A 20,831-nucleotide genomic window follows, 5' to 3' on the forward strand; every position below is an offset into this window, starting at 1 on the left:
CTATGACGTCTCCTTCTAAATCGCTCAACGTTTCTATGGAAACGACAGGATTTTCTTTTGGGATATGACTATCTCCCTTCCGAATCACTATTACTCCTTTACCGCATTCCTCGCTCCCTCACATTGACGAATAAACACAGAAATTGCGTCCCTATGGAAACCTATGGATTCTATGACGTCTCCTTCTAAATCGAGGGACGTTTCTATGGAAACGACAGGATTTTCTTTTGGGATACGACTATAACCTTTCCGATGCACTCTTCCTTCTTTACTGCTTTTTACGCGCCCTCACATTGACATATAAACACAGAAATTGCGACCCCATGAAAAAATATGGATTCTATGACCGCTCCTTCTAAATCGAGGAACGTTTCAATGGAAACGACAGGATTTTCTTTTGGGATACGACTGTCTCCCTTCCGAATCACTATCCCTCCTTTACTGCATTCCTCGCTTCCGTTTCTATGGAGACGACAGAATTTTCTTTTGGGATACGACTATCTCCTTTCTGATGCACTATTCCTTCTTTACTGCATTCCTCGCGCACTCACATTGACGAATAAACACAGATATTGCGTCTATATGAAAAACTATGGATTCTATGACGTCTCCTTCTAAATCGAGGAACGTTTCTATGGAAACGGCGGAATTTTCATTTGGGATACGACTATCTCCTTTCCAATGCACTATTCCTTCTTTACTGCATTCCTTGCTCCGTCACATTGACGAATTAACACAGAAATTGCGTCTCTATTAAATACTATGGTTTCTATGGCGTCTCCTAAATCGAGGAACGTTACTGTGGAAACGACGGAATTTTCATTTGGGATACGACTATCTCCTTTCCGATGCACTATTCCTTCTTTAATGCATTCCTCGCTCCCTCACATTGACGAATTAACACAGAAATTCCGTCCCTATGAAATACTATGGTTGCTATGACGTCTCCTTCTAAATCGCGGAACGTTTCTATGGGAACAACAAAATTTTCCTTTGGGATTCGACTATCTCCTTTCCGAATCACTATTCCTCCTTTACTGCATTCCTCGCTCCCTCACATTGACGAATAAACACAAAAATAGCGTCCCTATGAGAAACTATGGATTCTATGACATCTCCTTCTAAATCGAGAGACGTTTCTATGGAAACGACAGGATTTTCTTTTGGGATATGGCTATCTCCTTTCCGATGAACTATTCCTACTTTACTGCATTCCTCGCTCCGTCACATTGACGAATTAACACAGAAATTGCGTCTCTATTAAATACTATGGTTTCTATGGCGTCTCCTATATCGAGGAACGTTTCTATGGAAACGACAGGATTTTCTTTTGGGATACGACTATCTCCTTTGCGATGCACTATTCCTTCTTCACTGCATTCCTCGTTCCCTCACATTGACGAATAAACACAGAAATTGCGTACCTATGAAATACTATGGATTCTCGGAAGTCTCCTTCTAAATCGAGGAACGTTTCTATGGAAACGACAGGATTTTCTTTTGGGATACGACTATAACATTTCCGATGCACTCTTCCTTCTTTACTGCTTTTTTCGCGCCCTCACATTGACATATAAACACAGAAATTTCGACCCTATGAAAAACTATGGATTCTATGACGTCTCCTTCTAAATCGATGAACGTTTCTATGGAAACGTCAGTATTTTCTTTTGGGATATGACTACCTCCTTTCCGATGCACTATTCCTTCTTTCCTGCATTCTCGCTCCCTCAAATTGACGAATTAAATCAGAAATTGCGTCCCTATGAAATACTATTGTTTCTATGACGTCTCATTCTAAATCGAGGAACGTTTCTTAGGAAAAGACAGGATTTTCTTTTGGGATACGACTAGTTCCTTTCCGATGCACTATTCCTTCTTTACTGCATTCCTCGCTCTGTCACATTGACGAATTAACACAGAAATTGCGTCTCTATTAAATACTATGGTTTCTATGGCATCTCCTAAATCGAGGAACGTTTGAATGAAAACAACAGGATTTTCTGTTGGGCTACGAATATCTCCTTTCCGATGCACTATTCCTTCCTTACTGCATTCCTCGCGCCCTCACATTGACGAATAAACACAGAAATTGCGTCCCTACGAAAAACTATGGATTCTATGACGTCTCCTTCTAAATCGCGTAACGTTTCTATGGGAACGACAGGATTTTCTTTTGGGATACGACTATCTCCCTTCCGAATCACTATTCCTCCTTTACTGCATTCCTCGCTCCCTCACACTGACGAATAAACACAGAAATTGCGTCCCTATGAAAAACTATGGATTCTATGACGTCTCCTTCTAAATCGCGTAACGTTTCTATGAAAACGACAGGATTTTCTTTTGGGATTCGACTATCTCCTTTCCGATGCACTATTCTTTCTTTACTGCATTCCTCGCTCCCTCACATTGACGAATTAACACAGATATTGCAACCCTATTAAATACTATGGTTCCTATGGCATCTCCTAAATCGAGGAACGTTTGAATGGAAACGACAGGATTTTCGTTTGGGCTACGAATATCATCTTTCCGATGCACTATTCCTTCTTTACGGCATTCCTCGCGCCCTCACATTGACGAATAAACACAGAAATTGCGTCCCTACGAAAAACTATGGATTCTATGACGTCTCCTTCTAAATCGAGGAACATTTCTATGGAAGCAACAGGATTTTCTTTTGGGATACGACTATCTCCTTTCCGATGCACTATTCCTTCCTTACTGCATTCTCGCTCCCTCAAATTGACGAATTAACACAGAAATTGCGTCCCTATGAAAAACTATGGATTCTATGACGTCTCATTCTAAATCGAGGAACGTTTCTATGGAAACGAAAGGATTTTCTTTCGGGATATGACTATCCCCATTCCGAATCACTATTCCTCCTTTACTGCATTCCTCGCTCCCTCACATGGACGAATAAACACAAAAATGGCGTCCCTATGAAAAACTATGAGTTCTATGACGTCTCCTTCTAAATCGAGAGACGTTTCTATGGAGACGACAGGATTTTCTTTTGGGATACGGCTATCACCTTTCCGATGAACCATTCCTTCTTTACCGCATTCCTCGCTCAGTCACTTTTTTTTTTGGGACACGACTATCTCCTTTGCGATGCACTATTCCTTCTTCACTGCATTCCTCGTTCCCTCACATTGACGAATAAACACAGAAATTGCGTCTTTATTAAATACTATGGTTTCTATGGCATCTCCTAAATCGAGGAACGTTTGAATGAAAACGACAGGATTTTCTTTTGGGCTACGAATATCTCCTTTCCGATGCACTATTCCTTCTTTACTGCATTCCTCGCGCCCTCACATTGACGAATAAACACAGAAATTACGTCCCTACGAAAAACTATGGATTCTATGACGTCTCCTTCTAAATCGCGTAACGTTTCTATGGGAACGACAGGATTTTCTTTTGGGATATGACTATCTCCCTTCCGAATCACTATTCCTCGTTTACTGCATTCCTCGCTCCCTCACACTGACGAATAAACACAGAAATTGCGTCCCTATGAATAACTATGGATTCTATGACGTCTCCTTCTAAATCGCGTAACGTTTCTATGAAAGCGACAGGATTTTCTTTTGGGATTCGACTATCTCCTTTCCGATGCACTATTCCTTCTTTACTGCATTCCTCGCTCCCTCACATTGACGAATTAACACAGAAATTGCGTCCCTATTAAATACTATGGTTTCTATGGCATCTCCTAAATCGAGGAACGTTTGAATGGAAACGACAGGATTTTCGTTTGGGCTACGAATATCTCCTTTCCGATGCACTATTCCTTCTTTACTGCATTCCTCGCGCCCTCACATTGACGTATAAACACTGAAATTGCGTCCCTACGAAAAACTATGGATTCTATGACGTTCCTTCTTAATCGAGGAACATTTCTATGGAAGCAACAGGATTTTCATTTGGGATACGACTATCTCCTTTCCGATGCACTATTCCTTCCTTACTGCATTCTCGCTCCCTCAAATTGACGAATTAACACAGAAATTGCGTCCCTATGAAAAACTATTGTATCTATGACGTCTCCCTCTAAATCTAGGAATGTTTCTATGGAGACGACAGGATTTTCTTGTGGGATACGACTATCTCCTTTCTGATGCATTATTCCTTCTTTACTGCATCCCTCGCGCACTCACATTGACGAATAAACACAGATATAGCGTACCTATGAAATACTATGGATTCTATGACGTCTCCTTCTAAATCGAGGAACGTTTCTATGGAAACGACGGGATTTTCTTTTGGGATACGGCTATCTCCTTTCCGATGAACTATTCCTTCTTTACTGCATTCCTCGCTCCGTCACATTGACGAATTAACACAGAAATTGCGTCTCTATTAAATACTATGGTTTCAATGGCATCTCCTAAATCGAGGAACGTTTGAATGAAAACGAGAGGATTTTCTTTAGGGCTACGAATATCTCCTTTCCGATGCACTATTCCTTCTTTACTGCATTCCTCGCGCCCTCACATTGACGAATTAACACAGAAATTGCGTCCCTATTAAATACTATGGTTTCTATGGCATCTCCTAAATCGAGGAACGTTTGAATGGAAACGACAGGATTTTCGTTTGGGCTACGAATATCTCCTTTCCGATGCACTATTCCTTCTTTACTGCATTCCTCGCGCCCTCACATTGACGTATAAACACAGAAATTGCGTCCCTATGAATAATTATGGATTCTATGACGTCTCCTTCTAAATCGCGTAACGTTTCTATGAAAACGACAGGATTTCCTTTGGGATTCGACTATCACCTTTCCGATGCACTATTCCTTCATTACTGCATTCCTCGCGCCCTCACATTGACGTATAAACACTGAAATTGCGTCCCTACGAAATACTATGGATTCTATGACGTCTCCTTCTAAATCGAGGAACATTTCTATGGAAGCAACAGGATTTTCTTTTGGGATACGACTATCTCCTTTCCGATGCACTATTCCTTCTTTACTGCATTCCTCGCTCCCTCACACTGACGAATTAACACAGAAATCGCGTCCCTATGAATAACTATGGATTCTATGACGTCTCCTTCTAAATCGCGTAGCGTTTCTATGAAAACGACAGGATTTTCTTTTGGGATTCGACTATCTCCTTTCCGATGCACTATTCCTTCTTTACTGCATTCCTCGCTCCCTCACTTTGACGAATTAACACAGAAATTGCGTCCCTATTAAATACTATGGTTTCTATGGCATCTCCTAAATCGAGGAACGTTTGAATGGAAACGACAGGATTTTCGTTTGGGCTACGAATATCTCCTTTCCGATGCACTATTCCTTCTTTACTGCATTCCTGGCGCCCTCACATTGACGAATAAACACAGAAATTACGTCCCTACGAAAAACTATGGATTCTATGACGTCTCCTTCTAAATCGCGTAACGTTTCTATGGGAACGACAGGATTTTCTTTTGGGATATGACTATCTCCCTTCCGAATCACTATTCCTCCTTTACTGCATTCCTCGCTCCCTCACACTGACGAATAAACACAGAAATTGCGTCCCTATGAATAACTATGGATTCTATGACGTCTCCTTCTAAATCGCGTAACGTTTCTATGAAAACGACTGGATTTTCTTTTGGGATTCGACTATCTCCTTTCAGATGCACTATTCCTTCTTTACTGCTTTCCTCGCTCCCTCACATTGACGAATTAACACAGAAATTGCGTCCCTATTAAATACTATGGTTTCTATGGCATCTCCTAAATCGAGGAACGTTTGAATGGAAACGACAGGATTTTCGTTTGGGCTACGAATATCTCCTTTCCGATGCACTATTCCTTCTTTACTGCATTCCTCGCGCCCTCACATTGACGTATAAACACTGAAATTGCGTCCCTACGAAAAACTATGGATTCTATGACGTCTCCTTCTAAATCGCGTAACGTTTCTATGAAAACCACAGGATTTTCTTTTGGGATTCGACTATCTCCTTTCCGATGCACTATTCCTTCTTTACTGCATTCCTCGCTCCCTCACACTGCCGAATTAACACAGAAATCGCGTCCCTATGAAATACTATGGTTTCTATGACGTCTCCTTCTAAATAGTGGAACGTTTCTATGGAAACGACAGGATTTTCTTTTGGGATACGACTATCTCCTTTCCGATGCACAATTCCTTCCTTACTGCATTCTCGCTCCCTCAAATTGACGAATTAACACAGAAATTGCGTCCCTATGAAAAACTATTGTTTCTATGACGTCTCCCTCTAAATCGAGGAACGTTTCTATGGAGACGACAGGATTTTCTTTTGGGATACGACTATCTCCTTTCAGATGCACTATTCCTTCTTTACTGCATTCCTCGCGCACTCACATTGACGAATAAACACAGATATTGCGTCCCTGTGAAAAACTATGGATTCTATGACGTCTCCTTCAAAAATCGAGGAACGTTTCTATGGAAACGACGGAATTTTCATTTGGGATACGACTATCTCCTTTCTGATGCACTAGTCCTTCTTTAATGCATTCCTCGCTCCCTCACATTGACGAATTAACACAGAAATTCCGTCCCTAAGAAGTACTATGGTTGCTATGACGTCTCCTTCTAAATCGCGGAACGTTTCTATGGGAACGACAGGATTTTCTTCTGGGATACGACTATCTCCTTTCCGAATCACTATTCCTCCTTTACTGCATTCCTCGCTCCCTCACATTGACGAATAAACACAAAAATGGCGTCCCTATGAAAAACTATGGATTCTATGACGTCTCCTACTAAATCGAGAGACGTTTCTATGGAAACGACAGGATTTTCTTTAGGGATACGGCTATCTCCTTTCCGATGAACTATTCCTTTTTTACTGCATTCCTCGCTCCGTTACATTGAGGAATTAACACAGAAATTGCGTCTCTATTAAATACTATTGTTTCTATGGCGTCTCCTAAATCGAGGAACTTTTCTATGGAAACGACAGGATTTTCTTTTGGGATATGACTATCTCCTTTCCGATGCAATTTTCCTTCTTTACTGCATTCTCGCTCCCTCAAATTGACGAATTAAAACAGAAATTGCGTCCCTATGAAATACTATTGTTCCTATGACGTCTCATTCTAAATCGAGGAACGTTTCTTAGGAAAAGACAGGATTTTCTTCTGGGATAAGACTATCTCATTTCCGATGCACTATTCCTTCTTACTGGATTCCTCGCCCCCTCACTTTGACGAATTAACACAGAAATTGCGTCCCTATGAAAAACTATTGTTTCTATGACGTCTCCTTCTAAATCGTCGAACGTTTCTATGGAAACGATAGGATTTTATGTTGGGATACTACTATCTCTTTTCCGTGCATTATTCCTTCTTTACTGCATTCCTCGCGCCCTCTCATTAACGAATAAACACAGAATTTGCGTCCCTATGAAAAACTACGCATTCTATGTCGTCTCCTTCTTAATCGAGGAACATTTCAATGGACACGTCTGCATTTTCTTTTGGGATCCGAGTATCTCCTTTCCGAGGCACTATTCCTTCTATACTGCATTTCTCGCGCCCTTACATTGACAAATAAACACAGAAATTGCGTCCCTATGATAAGCTATTGTTTCTATGACGTCTCCTTCTAAAACGAGGAACCTTTCTACGGAAACGACAGGATTTTCTTTTGGGATACGACTATCTCCTTTCCAAAGCACTATTCTTTCTTTACTGCATTCCTTTCGCCCTCACATTGACGAATAAACACAGAAATTGCGTCCCTACGAAAAGCTATGAATTCTATGACGTCTCCTTCTAAATCGAGGAACGTTTCTATGGACGCAACAGGATTTTCTTTTGGGATACGTCTTTCTCCTATCCGATGCACTATTCCTTCTTTTCTGCATACCTCGCTCCCTCACATTGTTGAATTAACACAGAACTTGCGTCCCTATTAAATACTATGGTTTCTATGACGTCCCCTTCTCAATCGAGGGACGTTTCTATGGAAACGACAGGATTTTCTTTTGGGATACGACTATCTCCTTTTCGATGCACTATTCTTTCTTTACTGCATTCCTCGCTCCCTCACATTGACGAATTAACACAGAAATTGCGTCCCTATTAAATACTATGGTTTCTATGGCGTCTCCTAAAACGAGGAACGTCTCTATGGAAACGACAGGATTTTCTTTTGGGATACGACTATCTCCTTTGCGATGCACTATTCCTTTTTCTCTGCATTCCTCGTGCCCTCACATTGACGAATAAACACAGTAATTGCGTCCCTATGAAAAACTATGTATTCTATGACGTCTCCTTCTAAATCGAGTAACGTTTCTATGGACACGACAGGATTTTCTTTTGGGATACGACTATCTCCTTTCCGATGCACTATTCCTTCTTTACTGCATTCCTCGCTGCCTCACATTGACGAATTAACACAGAAATTGCGACCCTATGAAATACTATGGTTTGGATGACGTCTCCTTCTAAATCGAGTAACGTTTCTATGGAAACGACAGGATTTTCTTTTGAGATACGACTATCTCCTTTCCGATGCACTATTCCGTCTTTACTGCATTCCTCGCTGCCTCACATTCACGAATTAACACAGAAATAGCGTCGCTATGGTAAACTATGTATTCTATGACGTCTCCTTCTAAATCGAGGAACGTTTCTATGGAAACGACAGGATTCTCTTTTGGGATACGACTTTCTCCTATCCGATGCACTATTCCTTCTTTTCTTCATTCCTCGCTGCCTCACATTGTTGAATTAACACAGAAATTGCGTCCCTATGAAAAACTATGGATACTATGACGTCTCCTTCTAAATCGAGGAACATTTCTTTGGAAAAGATAGGATTTTATTTTGGGATACGACTATCTCTTTTGGATGCACTATTCTTTCTTTACTGCATTCCTCGCTCCCTCACATTGACGAATTAACACAGAAATTGCGTCCCTGTTAAATACTATGGTTTCTATGGCGTCTCCTAAAATGAGGAACGTTTCTATGGAAACGACAGGATTTTCTTTTGGGATACGACTATATCCTTTCCGATGCACTCTTCCTTCGTTACTGCTTTTCTCGCGCACTCACATTGACATATAAACACAGAAATTGCGACCCTATGAAAAACTATGGATTCTAATACGTCTCCTTCTAAATCGAGGAACGTTTCCATGGAAAAGACAGGATTTTCTTTTGGGATACGACTGTCTCCTTTCCGAAGAACTATTCCTTCTATACTGCATTCCTCGCGCACTCACATTGACGAATAAACACAGATATTGCGTCCCTGTGAAAAACTATGGATTCTATGACGTCTCCTTCTAAATCGAGGAACGTTTCTATGGAAACGACGGAATTTTCATTTGGGATACGACTATCTCCTTTCCGATGCACTAGTCCTTCTTTAATGCATTCCTCGCTCCCTCACATTGACGAATTAACACAGAAATTCCGTCCCTATGAAGTACTATGGTTGCTATGACGTCTCTTTCTAAATCGTGGAACGTTTCTATGGGAACGACAGGATTTTCTTCTGGGATACGACTATCTCCTTTCCGAATCACTATTCCTCCTTTACTGCATTCCTCGCTCCCTCACATTGACGAATAAACACAAAAATGGCGTCCCTATGAAAAACTATGGATTCTATGACGTCTCCTACTAAAGCGAGAGACGTTTCTATGGATACGACAGGATTTTCTTTTGGGATACGGCTATCTCCTTTCCTATGAACTATTCCTTTTTTACTGCATTCCTCGCTCCGTTACATTGACGAATTAACACAGAAATTGCGTCTCTATTAAATACTATTGTTTCTATGGCGTCTCCTAAATCGAGGAACTTTTCTATGGAAACGACAGGATATTCTTTTGGGATATGACTATCTCCTTTCCGATGCAATTTTCCTTCTTTACTGCATTCTCGCTCCCTCAAATTGACGAATTAAAACAGAAATTGCGTCCCTATGAAATACTATTGATCCTATGACGTCTCATTCTAAATCGAGGAACGTTTCTTAGGAAAAGACAGGATTTTCTTCTGGGATACGACTATCTCCTTTGCGATGCACTATTCCTTCTTCTCTGCATTCCTCGTTCCCTCACATTGACGAATAAACACAGTGATTGCGTCCCTATGAAAAACTATGTATTCTATGACGTCTCCTTCTAAATCGAGTAACGTTTCTATGGACACGACAGGATTTTCTTTTGGGATACGACTATCTCCTTTCCGATGCACTATTCCTTCTTTACTGCATTCCTCGCTGCCTCACATTGACGAATTAACACAGAAATTGCGTCCCTATTTAATACTATGGTTTGGATGACTTCACCTTCTAAATCGAGTAACGTTTCTATGGAAACGACAGGATTTTCTATTGAGATACGACTATCTCCTTTCCGATGCACTATTCCGCCTTTACTGCATTCCTCGCTGCCTCACATTGACGAATTAACACAGAAATAGCGTCGCTATGGTAAACAATGTATTCTATGACGTCTCCTTCTAAATCGAGGAACGTTTCTATGGAAACGACAGGATTCTCTTTTGGGATACGACTTTCTCCTATCCGATGCACTATTCCTTCTTTTCTGCATTCCTCGCTGCCTCACATTGTTGAATTAACACAGAAATTGCGTCCCTAAGAAAAACTATGGATTCTATGACGTCTCCTTCTAAATCGTGGAACATTTCTATGGAAAAGATAGGATTTTATTTTGGGATACGACTATCTCTTTTGGATGCACTATTCTTCCTTTACTGCATTCCTCGCTCCCTCACATTGACGAATTAACAAAGAAATTGCGTCCCTGTTAAATACTATGGTTTCTATGGCGTCTCCTAAAACGAGGAACGTTTCTATGGAAACGACAGGATTTTCTTTTGGGATACGACTATCTCCTTTGCGATGCACTATTCCTTCTTCACTGCATTCCTCGTTCCCTCACATTGACGAATAAACACAGTAATTGCGTCCCTATGAAAAACTATGGATTCTAGGAAGTCTCCTTCTAAATCGATGAACGTTCTATGGAAACGACAGTATTTTCTTATGGGATACGACTATATCCTTTCCGATGCACTCTTCCTTCGTTACTGCTTTTCTCGCGCACTCACATTGACATATAAACACAGAAATTGCGACCCTATGAAAAACTATGGATTCTATTACGTCTCCTTCTAAATCGAGGAACGTTTCTATGGAAACGACAGGATTTTCTTTTGGGATACGACTATCTCCTTTCCGATGCACTATTCATTCTTTGCTGCATTCTCGCTCCCTAAATTTGACGAATTAACACAGAAATTGCGTCCCTATGAAATACTATTGTTTCAATGATGTCTCCTTCTAAATCGAGGAACATTTCCATGGAAAAGACGGGATTTTCTTTTGGGATACGACTGTCTCCTTTCCGAAGAACTATTCCTTCTATACTGCATTTCTCGCGCCCTTAAATTGACAAATAAACACAGAAATTGCGTCCCTATGAAAAACTATGGATGCTAGGAAGTCTCCTTCTAAATCCAGGAACCTTTCTATGGAAACGACAGGATTTTCTTTTGGGATACGACTATCTCCGTACCGTGCACTATTCCTTCTTTACTGCATTCCTCGCGCCCTCACATTGACGAATAAAAACAGAAATTGCGTCCCTACTAAAAGCTATGGATTCTATGCCGTCTCCTTCTAAATCGAGGAACGTTTCTAAGGAAGCAACAGGATTTTCTTTTGGGATACGACTTTCTCCTATCCGATGCACTATTCCTTCTTTTCTGCATTACTCGCTCCCTCACATTGTTGAATTAACACAGAAATTGCGTCCCTATGGAAAACTATAGTTTCTACGACGTCTCCTTCTAAATCGAGGAACGTTTATATGGAACGATAGGAATTTCTTTTGGGATACGTCTATCTCCTTTATGATGCACTATTCCTTCTTTACTGCATTCCTCGGTCCCTCACATTGACGAATTAACACAGAAATTGCGTCCCTATGAAATACTGTGGTTTCTATGACGTCTCCTTCTAAATCGCGCAACGTTTCTGTGGAAACGACAGGATTTTCTTTTGGGATACGACTATCTCCCTTCCGAATCACTATTCCTCCTTTACTGCATTCCTCGCTCCCTCACACTGACGAATAAACACAGAAATTGCGTCCCTATGAAAAACTATGGATTCCATGACGTCTCCTTCTAAATCGAGGGACGTTTCTATGGAAACGAGAGGATTTTTTTTTTGGGATTCGACTATCTCCTTTCCGATGCACTGTTCCTTCTTTACTGCATTCCTCGCTCCCTCACATTGACGAATTAACACAGAAATTGCGTTCCTATTAAATACTATGGTTTCTATGGCATCTCCTAAATCGAGGAACGTTTGAATGGAAACGACAGGATTTTCTTTTGGGCTACGAAAATCTCTTTCCGATGCACTATTCCTTCTTTACTGCATTCCTCGCGCCCTCACATTGACGAATAAACACAGAAATTGCGTCCCTACGAAAAACTATGGATTCTATGACGTCTCCTTCTAAATCGAGGAACATTTCTATGGAAGCAACAGGATTTTCTTTTGGGATACGACTATCTGCTTTCCGATGCACTATTCCTTCTTTACTGCATTCCTCGCTCCCTCACATTGACGAATAAACACAGAAATTGCGTCCCTATTAAATACTATGGTTTCTATGGCATCTCCTAAATCGAGGAACGTTTCAATGGAAACGACAGGATTTTCTTTTGGGATACGACTATCTCCTTTGCGATGAACTATTCCTTCTTCACGGCATTCCTCGTTCCCTCACATTGGCGAATAAACACAGTAATTGCGTCCCTATGAAAAACTACGGATTCTAGGAAGTCTATGGAAGTTTCTATGGAAACGACAGGATTTTCTTTTGGGATACGACTATCTCCTTTCCGATGCACTGTTCCTTCTTTACTGCATTCTCCTTCCCTCAAATTGACGAATTAACACAGAAATTGCGTAGCTATGAAAAACTGTGGATTCTATGACGTCTCCTTCTAAATCGAGTAACGTTTCTATGGAAACGACAGGATTTTCATTTGGGATACGACTATATCCTTTCCGATGCACTATTCCTTCTTTACTGCATTCCTCGCTGCCTCACATTGACGAATTAACACAGAAATTGCGTCCCTATGAAATACTATGGTTTGTATGACGTCTCCTTCCAAATCGAGTAACGTTTCTATGGAAACGAAATGATTTTGTTTTGGGATACGACTATCTCCATTCCGATGCATTATTCCTTCTTTACTGCATTCCTCGCGCCCTCACATTCACGAATAAACACAGAAATTGCGTCCCTATGAAATACTATGGTTTGTATGACGTCTCCTTCTAAATCGAGTAACGTTTCTATGGAAACGACAGGATTTTCGTTAGAGATTCGACTATCTCCTTTCCGCCGCACTATTCCTTCTTTACTGCATTCCTCGCTACCTCACACTGACGAATTAACACAGAAATAGCGTCGCTATGAATAACTATGGATTCTATGACGTCTCCTTCTAAACCGAGGAACGTTTCTATGGAAACGATGGGATTTTTTTTTTTTTGGGATACGAATATCTCCTTTTCGATGCATTATTCCTTCTTTACTGCATTCCTCGCGCCCTCACATTCACGAATATACACAGAAATTGCGTCTCTATGAAAAACTACGCATTCTATGTCGTCTCCTTCTTAATCGAGGAACATTTCATTGGAAACGTCAAGTTTTTCTTTTGGGATACGGCTATCTCCATTCCGATGCACTATTCCTTCTTTACTGCATTCCTCACGCCCTCTCAGTGACGTTTAAACACAGAATTTGCGTCCCTATTAAGTACTATGGTTTCTATGGCGTCTCCTAAATCGAGGAACGTTTCTATGGAAACGACAGGATTCTCTTTTGGGATACGACTATCTCCTTTGCGATGAACTATTCCTTTTTCACTGCATTCCTCGTTCCCTCACATTGACGAATAAACACAGTAATTGCGTCCCTATGAAAAACTATGGATTCTAGGAAGTCTCCTTCTAAATCGAGGAACGTTTCTATGGAAACGACAGGATTTTCTTTTGGGATACGACTATCCCCTTTCCGATGCACTGTTCCTTCTTCACTGCATTCTCGTTCCCTCAAATTGACGAATTAACACAGAAATTGCGTAGCTATGAAAAACTGTGGATTCTATGACGTCTCCTTCTAAATCGAGTAACGTTTCTATGGAAACGACAGGATTTTCTTTTGGGATAAGACTATATCCTTTCCGATGCACTATTCCTTTTTTACTGCATTCCTCGCTGCCTCACATTGACGAATTAACACAGAAATTGCGTCCCTATGAAATACTATGGTTTGTATGACGTCTCCTTCCAAATCGAGTAACGTTTCTATGGAAACGACAGGATTTTCCTTTGGGATACGACTATCTCCTTTCCGGTGCACTATTCCTTCTTTACTGCATTCCTCGCTGCATCACATTGACGAATTAACACAGAAATTGCGTCCCTATGAAAAACGATTGTTTCCATGACGTCTCCTTCTAAATCGAGGAACGTTTCTATGGAGACGACAGGATTTTCTTTTGGGATACGACTATCTCCTTTCTGATGCACTATTCCTTCTTTACTGCATTCCTCGCTCCCTCACACTGACGAATAAACACAGAAATTGCGTCCCTATGAAATACTATGGTTTCTATGACGTCTCGTTCTAAATCGTGGAACGTTTCTATGGAAACGACAGGATTTTCTTTTGGGATACGACTATCTCCTTTCCGATGCACAATTCCTTCTTTACTGCATTGTCGCTCCCTTAAATTGACGAATTAACGCAGAAATTGCGTCCCTATGAAAAACTATTGATTCTATGACGTCTCCTTCTAAATCGAGGATCGTTTCTATGGAAGCAACAGGAGTTTCTTTTGGGATACGACTTTCTCCTATCCGATGCACTATTACTTCTTTTCTGCATTCCTCGCTCCCTCACATTGTTGAATTAACACAGAAATTGCGTCCCTATGAAATACTATGGTTTGTATGACGTCTCCTTCTAAATCGAGTAACGTTTCCATGGAATCGACAGGATTTACTTTTGGGATACGACTATCTCCTTTCCGATGCACTATTCCTTCTTTACTGCATTCCTCGCTGCCTCACATTGACGAATTAACACAGAAATTGCGTCCCTATGAAATACTATGGTTTGTATGACGTCTCCTTCTAAATCGAGGGACGTTTCTATGGAAACGACAGGATTTTCTTATGGGATTCAACTGTCTCCTTTCCGAAGAACTATTCCTTCTTTACTGCATTCCTGGCTCCCTCACATTGACGAATTAACACAGAAATTGCGTCCCTATTAAATACTATGGTTTCTATGGCATCTCCTAAATCGAGGAACGTTTGAATGGAAACGACTGGATTTTCTTTTGGGCTACGAATTTCTTCTTTCCGATGCACTATTCCTTCTTTACTGCACTCCTCGCGCCCTCACATTGACGAATTAACACAGAAATTGCGTCCCTATGAAATACTATGGTTTCTATGACGTCTCGTTCTAAATCGTGGAACGTTTCTATGGAAACGACAGGATTTTCTTTTGGGATACGACTATCTCCTTTCCGATGCACTATTCCTTCTTTACTGCATTCCTCGCTGCCTCATATTGACGAATTAACACAGAAATTGCGTCCCTATGAAATACTATGATTTGTATGACGTCTCCTTGTAAATCGAGTAACGTTTCCATGGAAAAGACAGGATTTACTTTTGGGATACGACTATCTCCTTTCCGATGCACTATTACATCTTTTCTGCATTCCTCGCTCCCTCACATTGTTGAATTAACACAGAAATTGCGTCCCTATGAAATACTATGGTTTGTATGACGTCTCCTTCTAAATCGAGTAACGTTTCCATGGAATCGACAGGATTTACTTTTGGGATACGACTATCTCCTTTCCGAATCACTATTCCTCCTTTACTGCATTCCTCGCTCCCTCACACTGACGAATAAACACAGAAATTGCGTCCCTATGAAAAACTATGGATTCTATGACGTCTCCTTCTAAATCGAGGATCGTTTCTATGGAAGCAACAGGAGTTTCTTTTGGGATACGACTTTCTCCTATCCGATGCACTATTACTTCTTTTCTGCATTCCTCGCTCCCTCACATTGTTGAATTAACACAGAAATTGCGTCCCTATGAAATACTATGGTTTGTATGCCGTCTCCTTCTAAATCGAGTAACGTTTCCATGGAATCGACAGGATTTACTTTTGGGATACGACTATCTCCTTTCCGATGCACTATTCCTTCTTTACTGCATTCCTCGCTGCCTCACATTGACGAATTAACACAGAAATTGCGTCCCTATGAAATACTATGGTTTGTATGACGTCTCCTTCTAAATCGAGGGACGTTTCTATGGAAACGACAGGATTTTCTTATGGGATTCAACTGTCTCCTTTCCGAAGAACTATTCCTTCTTTACTGCATTCCTGGCTCCCTCACATTGACGAATTAACACAGAAATTGCGTCCCTATTAAATACTATGGTTTCTATGGCATCTCCTAAATCGAGGAACTTTTGAATGGAAACGACAGGATTTTCTTTTGGGCTACGAATATCTCCTTTACGATGAACTATTCCTTCTTTACTGCATTCCTCGCGCCCTCACATTGACGAATAAACACAGAAATTGCGTACCCACGAAAAACTATGGATTCCATGACGTCTCCTTCTAAATCGAGGAACTTTTCTATGGAAGCAACAGGATTTTCTTTTGGGATACGACTATCTCCTTTCGATGCACTATTCCTTCTTTACTGCATTCCTCGCTCCCTCACATTGACGAATTAACACAGAAATTGCGTCCCTATGAAATACTATGGTTTCTATGACGTCTCGGTCTAAATCGTGGAACGTTTCTATGGAAACGACAGGATTTTCTTTTGGGATACGACTATCTCCTTTCCGATGCACAATTCCTTCTTTACTGCATCCTCGCTCCCTTAAATTGACGAATTAACGCAGAAATTGCGTCCCTATGAAAAACTATTGATTCTATGACGTCTCCTTCTAAATCGAGGGTCGTTTCTATGGAAACGACAGGATATTCTTTTGGGATTCGACTATCTCCTTTCCGAAGCACTATTCCTTCTTTACTGCATTCCTCGGTCCCTCACATTGACGAATTAACGCAGAAATTGCGTCCCTATTAAAAACTATGGTTTCTATGGCATCTCCTAAATCGAGGAACGTTTGAATGGAAACGACAGGATTTTCTTTTGGGCTACGAATATCTCCTTTCCGATGCACTATTCCTACTTTACTGCATTCCTCGCGCCCTCACATTGACGAATAAACACAGAATTTGCGTCCCTATGAAAAACAATGGATTCTATGACGTGTCCTACTAAATCGAGGAACGTTTCTTTGGAAACGACAGGATTTTCTTTTGGGATACGACTATCTCCTTTCTGATGCACTATTCCTTCTTTACTGCGTTCCTCGCGCACTCACATTGACGAATAAACACAGAAATTGCGTCCCTATGAAAAACTATGGATTCTATGACGTCTCCTTCTACATCGAGGCACGTTTCTATGGAATCGACGGAATTTTCATTTGGGATACACCTCCTTTCCGAAGCACTATTCCTTCTTTACTGCATTCCTCGGTCCCTCACATTGACGAATTAACGCAGAAATTGCGTCCCTATGAAATACTATGATTTGTATGACGTCTCCTTGTAAATCGAGTAACGTTTCCATGGAAAAGACAGGATTTTCTTTTGGGATACGACTATCTCCTTTCCGATGCACTATTCTTTCTTTACTGCATTCCTCGCTACCTCACATTCACGAATTAACACAGAATTAGCGTCGCTATGAAAAACTATGGATTCTATGACGTCTCCTTCTAAATCGAGTAACGTTTCTATGGAAACGACAGGATTTTCTTTTGGGACACAACTATCTCCTTTCCGATGCACTATTTCTTCTTTACTGCATTCCTCGCTGCCTCACATTGACGAATTAACACAGAAATTGCGTCCCTATGAAATACTATGGTTTGTATGACGTCTCCTTCTAAATCAAGTAACGTTTCTATGGAAACGACAGGATTTTCTTTTGAGATACGACTATCTCCTTTCCGGTGCACTATTCCTTCTTTACTGCATTCCTCGCTACCTCACATTGACGAATTAACACAGAAATAGCGTCGCTATGAAAAACTATGGATTCTACGACGTCTCCTTCTAAATAGAGGAACGTTTCTATGGTAACGATAGGATTTTATTTTGGGATACGAATATCTCCTTTCCGATGCATTATTCCTTCTTTACTGCATTCCTCGCTCCCTCACATTCACGAATAAACACAGAAATTGCGTCTCTAAGAAATACTACGCATTCTATGTCGTCTCCTTTTTAATCGAGGAACATTTCATTGGAAACGTCAAGTTTTTCTTTTGGGATCCGACTATCTCCTTTCCGAAGAACTTTTCCTTCTTTTCTGCATTCCTCGCTCCCTCACATTGTTGAATTAACACAGAAATTGCGTCCCTATGAAATACTATGGATTCTATGACGTCTCCTTCTAAATCGCGTAACGTTTCTATGGATGCGACAGGATTTTCGTTTGGGATACGACTATCTCCTTTCCGAATCACTATTCCTCCTTTACTGCATTCCTCGCTCCCTCACACTGACGAATAAACACAGAAATTGCGTCCCTATGAAAAACTATGGATTCTATGACGTCTCCTTCTAAATCGAGGAACGTTTCTATGGAAGCAACAGGAGTTTCATTTGGGATACGACTTTCTCCTATCCGATGCACTATTACTTCTTTTCAGCATTCCTCGCTCCCTCACATTGTTGAATTAACAGAGAAATTGCGTCCCTATGAAATACTATGGTTTGTATGACGTCTCCTTCTAAATCGAGTAACGTTTCCATGGAATCGACAGGATTTACTTTTGGGATACGACTATCTCCTTTCCTATGCACTATTCTTTCTTTACTGCATTCCCCGCTACCTCACATTCACGAATTAACACAGAATTAGCGTCGCTATGAAAAACTATGGATTCTATGACGTCTCCATCTAAATTGAGTAACGTTTCTATGGAAACGACAGGATTTTTTTTTTGGAATACGACTTTCTCCTATCCGATGCACTATTACTTCTTTTCAGCATTCCTCGCTCCCTCACATTGTTGAATTAACACAGAAATTGCGTCCCTATGAAATACTATGGTTTGTATGACGTCTCCTTCTAAATCGAGTAACGTTTCCATGGAATCGACAGGATTTACTTTTGGGATACGACTATCTCCTTTCCGATGCACTATTCTTTCTTTACTGCATTCCCCGCTACCTGACATTCACGAATTAACACAGAATTAGCGTCGCTATGAAAAACTATGGATTCTATGACGTCTCCTTCTAAATCGAGGAACGTTTCTATGGAAGCAACAGGAGTTTCATTTGGGATACGACTTTCTCCTATCCGATGCACTATTACTTCTTTTCAGCATTCCTCGCTCCCTCACATTGTTGAATTAACACAGAAATTGCGTCCCTATGAATACTATGGTTTGTATGACGTCTCCTTCTAAATCGAGTAACGTTTCCATGGAATCGACAGGATTTACTTTTGGGATACGACTATCTCCTTTCCGATGCACTATTCCTGCTTTACTGCATTCCTCGCTGCCTCACATTGACGAATTAACACAGAAATTGCGTCCCTATGAAATACTATGGTTTGTATGACGTCTCCTTCTAAATCGAGGGGCGTTTCTATGGAAACGACAGGATTTTCTTATGGGATTCAACTATCTCCTTTCCGAAGAACTATTCCTTCTTTACTGCATTCCTGGCTCCCTCACATTGACGAATTAACACAGAAATTGCGTCCCTATTAAATACTATGGTTTGTATGGCATCTCCTAAATCGAGGAACGTTTGAATGGAAACGACAGGATTTTCTTTTGGGCTACGAATATCTCCTATACGATGCACTATTCCTTCTTTACTGCATTCCTCGCTCCCTCACATTGACGAATTAACACAGAAATTGCGCCCCTATGAAATACTATGGTTTCTATGTCGTCTCGTTCTAAATCGTGGAACGTTTCTATGGAAACGACAGGATTTTCTTTTGGGATACGACTATATCCTTTCCGATGCACAATTCCTTCTTTACTGCATTGTCGCTCCCTTAAATTGACGAATTAACGCAGAAATTGCGTCCCTATGAAAAACTATTGATTCTATGACGTCTCCTTCTAAATCGAGGGTCGTTTCTGTGGAAACGAACAGGATATTCTTTTGGGATTCGACTATCTCCTTTCCGAAGCTCTATTCCTTCTTTACTGCATTCTCGTTCCCTCAAATTGACGAATTAACACAGAAATTGCGTAGCTATGAAAAACTGTGGATTCTATGACGTCTCCTTCTAAATCGTGTAACGTTTCTATGGAAACGAATGGATTTTCATTTGGGATACGACTATATCCTTTCCGATGCACTATTCCTTCTTTACTGCATTCCTCGCTGCCTCACATTGACGAATTAACACAGAAATTGCGTCCCTATGAAATACTATGGTTTGTATGACGTCTCCTTCCAAATCGAGTAACGTTTCTATGGAAACGACAGGATTTTCTTTTGGGATACGACTATCTCATTTCCGGTGCACTATTCCTTCTTTACTGCATTCCTCGCTACATCACATTGACGAATTAACACAGAAATAGCGTCGCTATGAAAAACTATGGATTCTATGACGTCTCCTTCTAAATCGAGGAA

This window comes from Schistocerca cancellata, unplaced genomic scaffold (assembly GCF_023864275.1).
Source record: "Schistocerca cancellata isolate TAMUIC-IGC-003103 unplaced genomic scaffold, iqSchCanc2.1 HiC_scaffold_718, whole genome shotgun sequence".
NCBI classification, from domain to species: domain Eukaryota; kingdom Metazoa; phylum Arthropoda; class Insecta; order Orthoptera; family Acrididae; genus Schistocerca; species Schistocerca cancellata.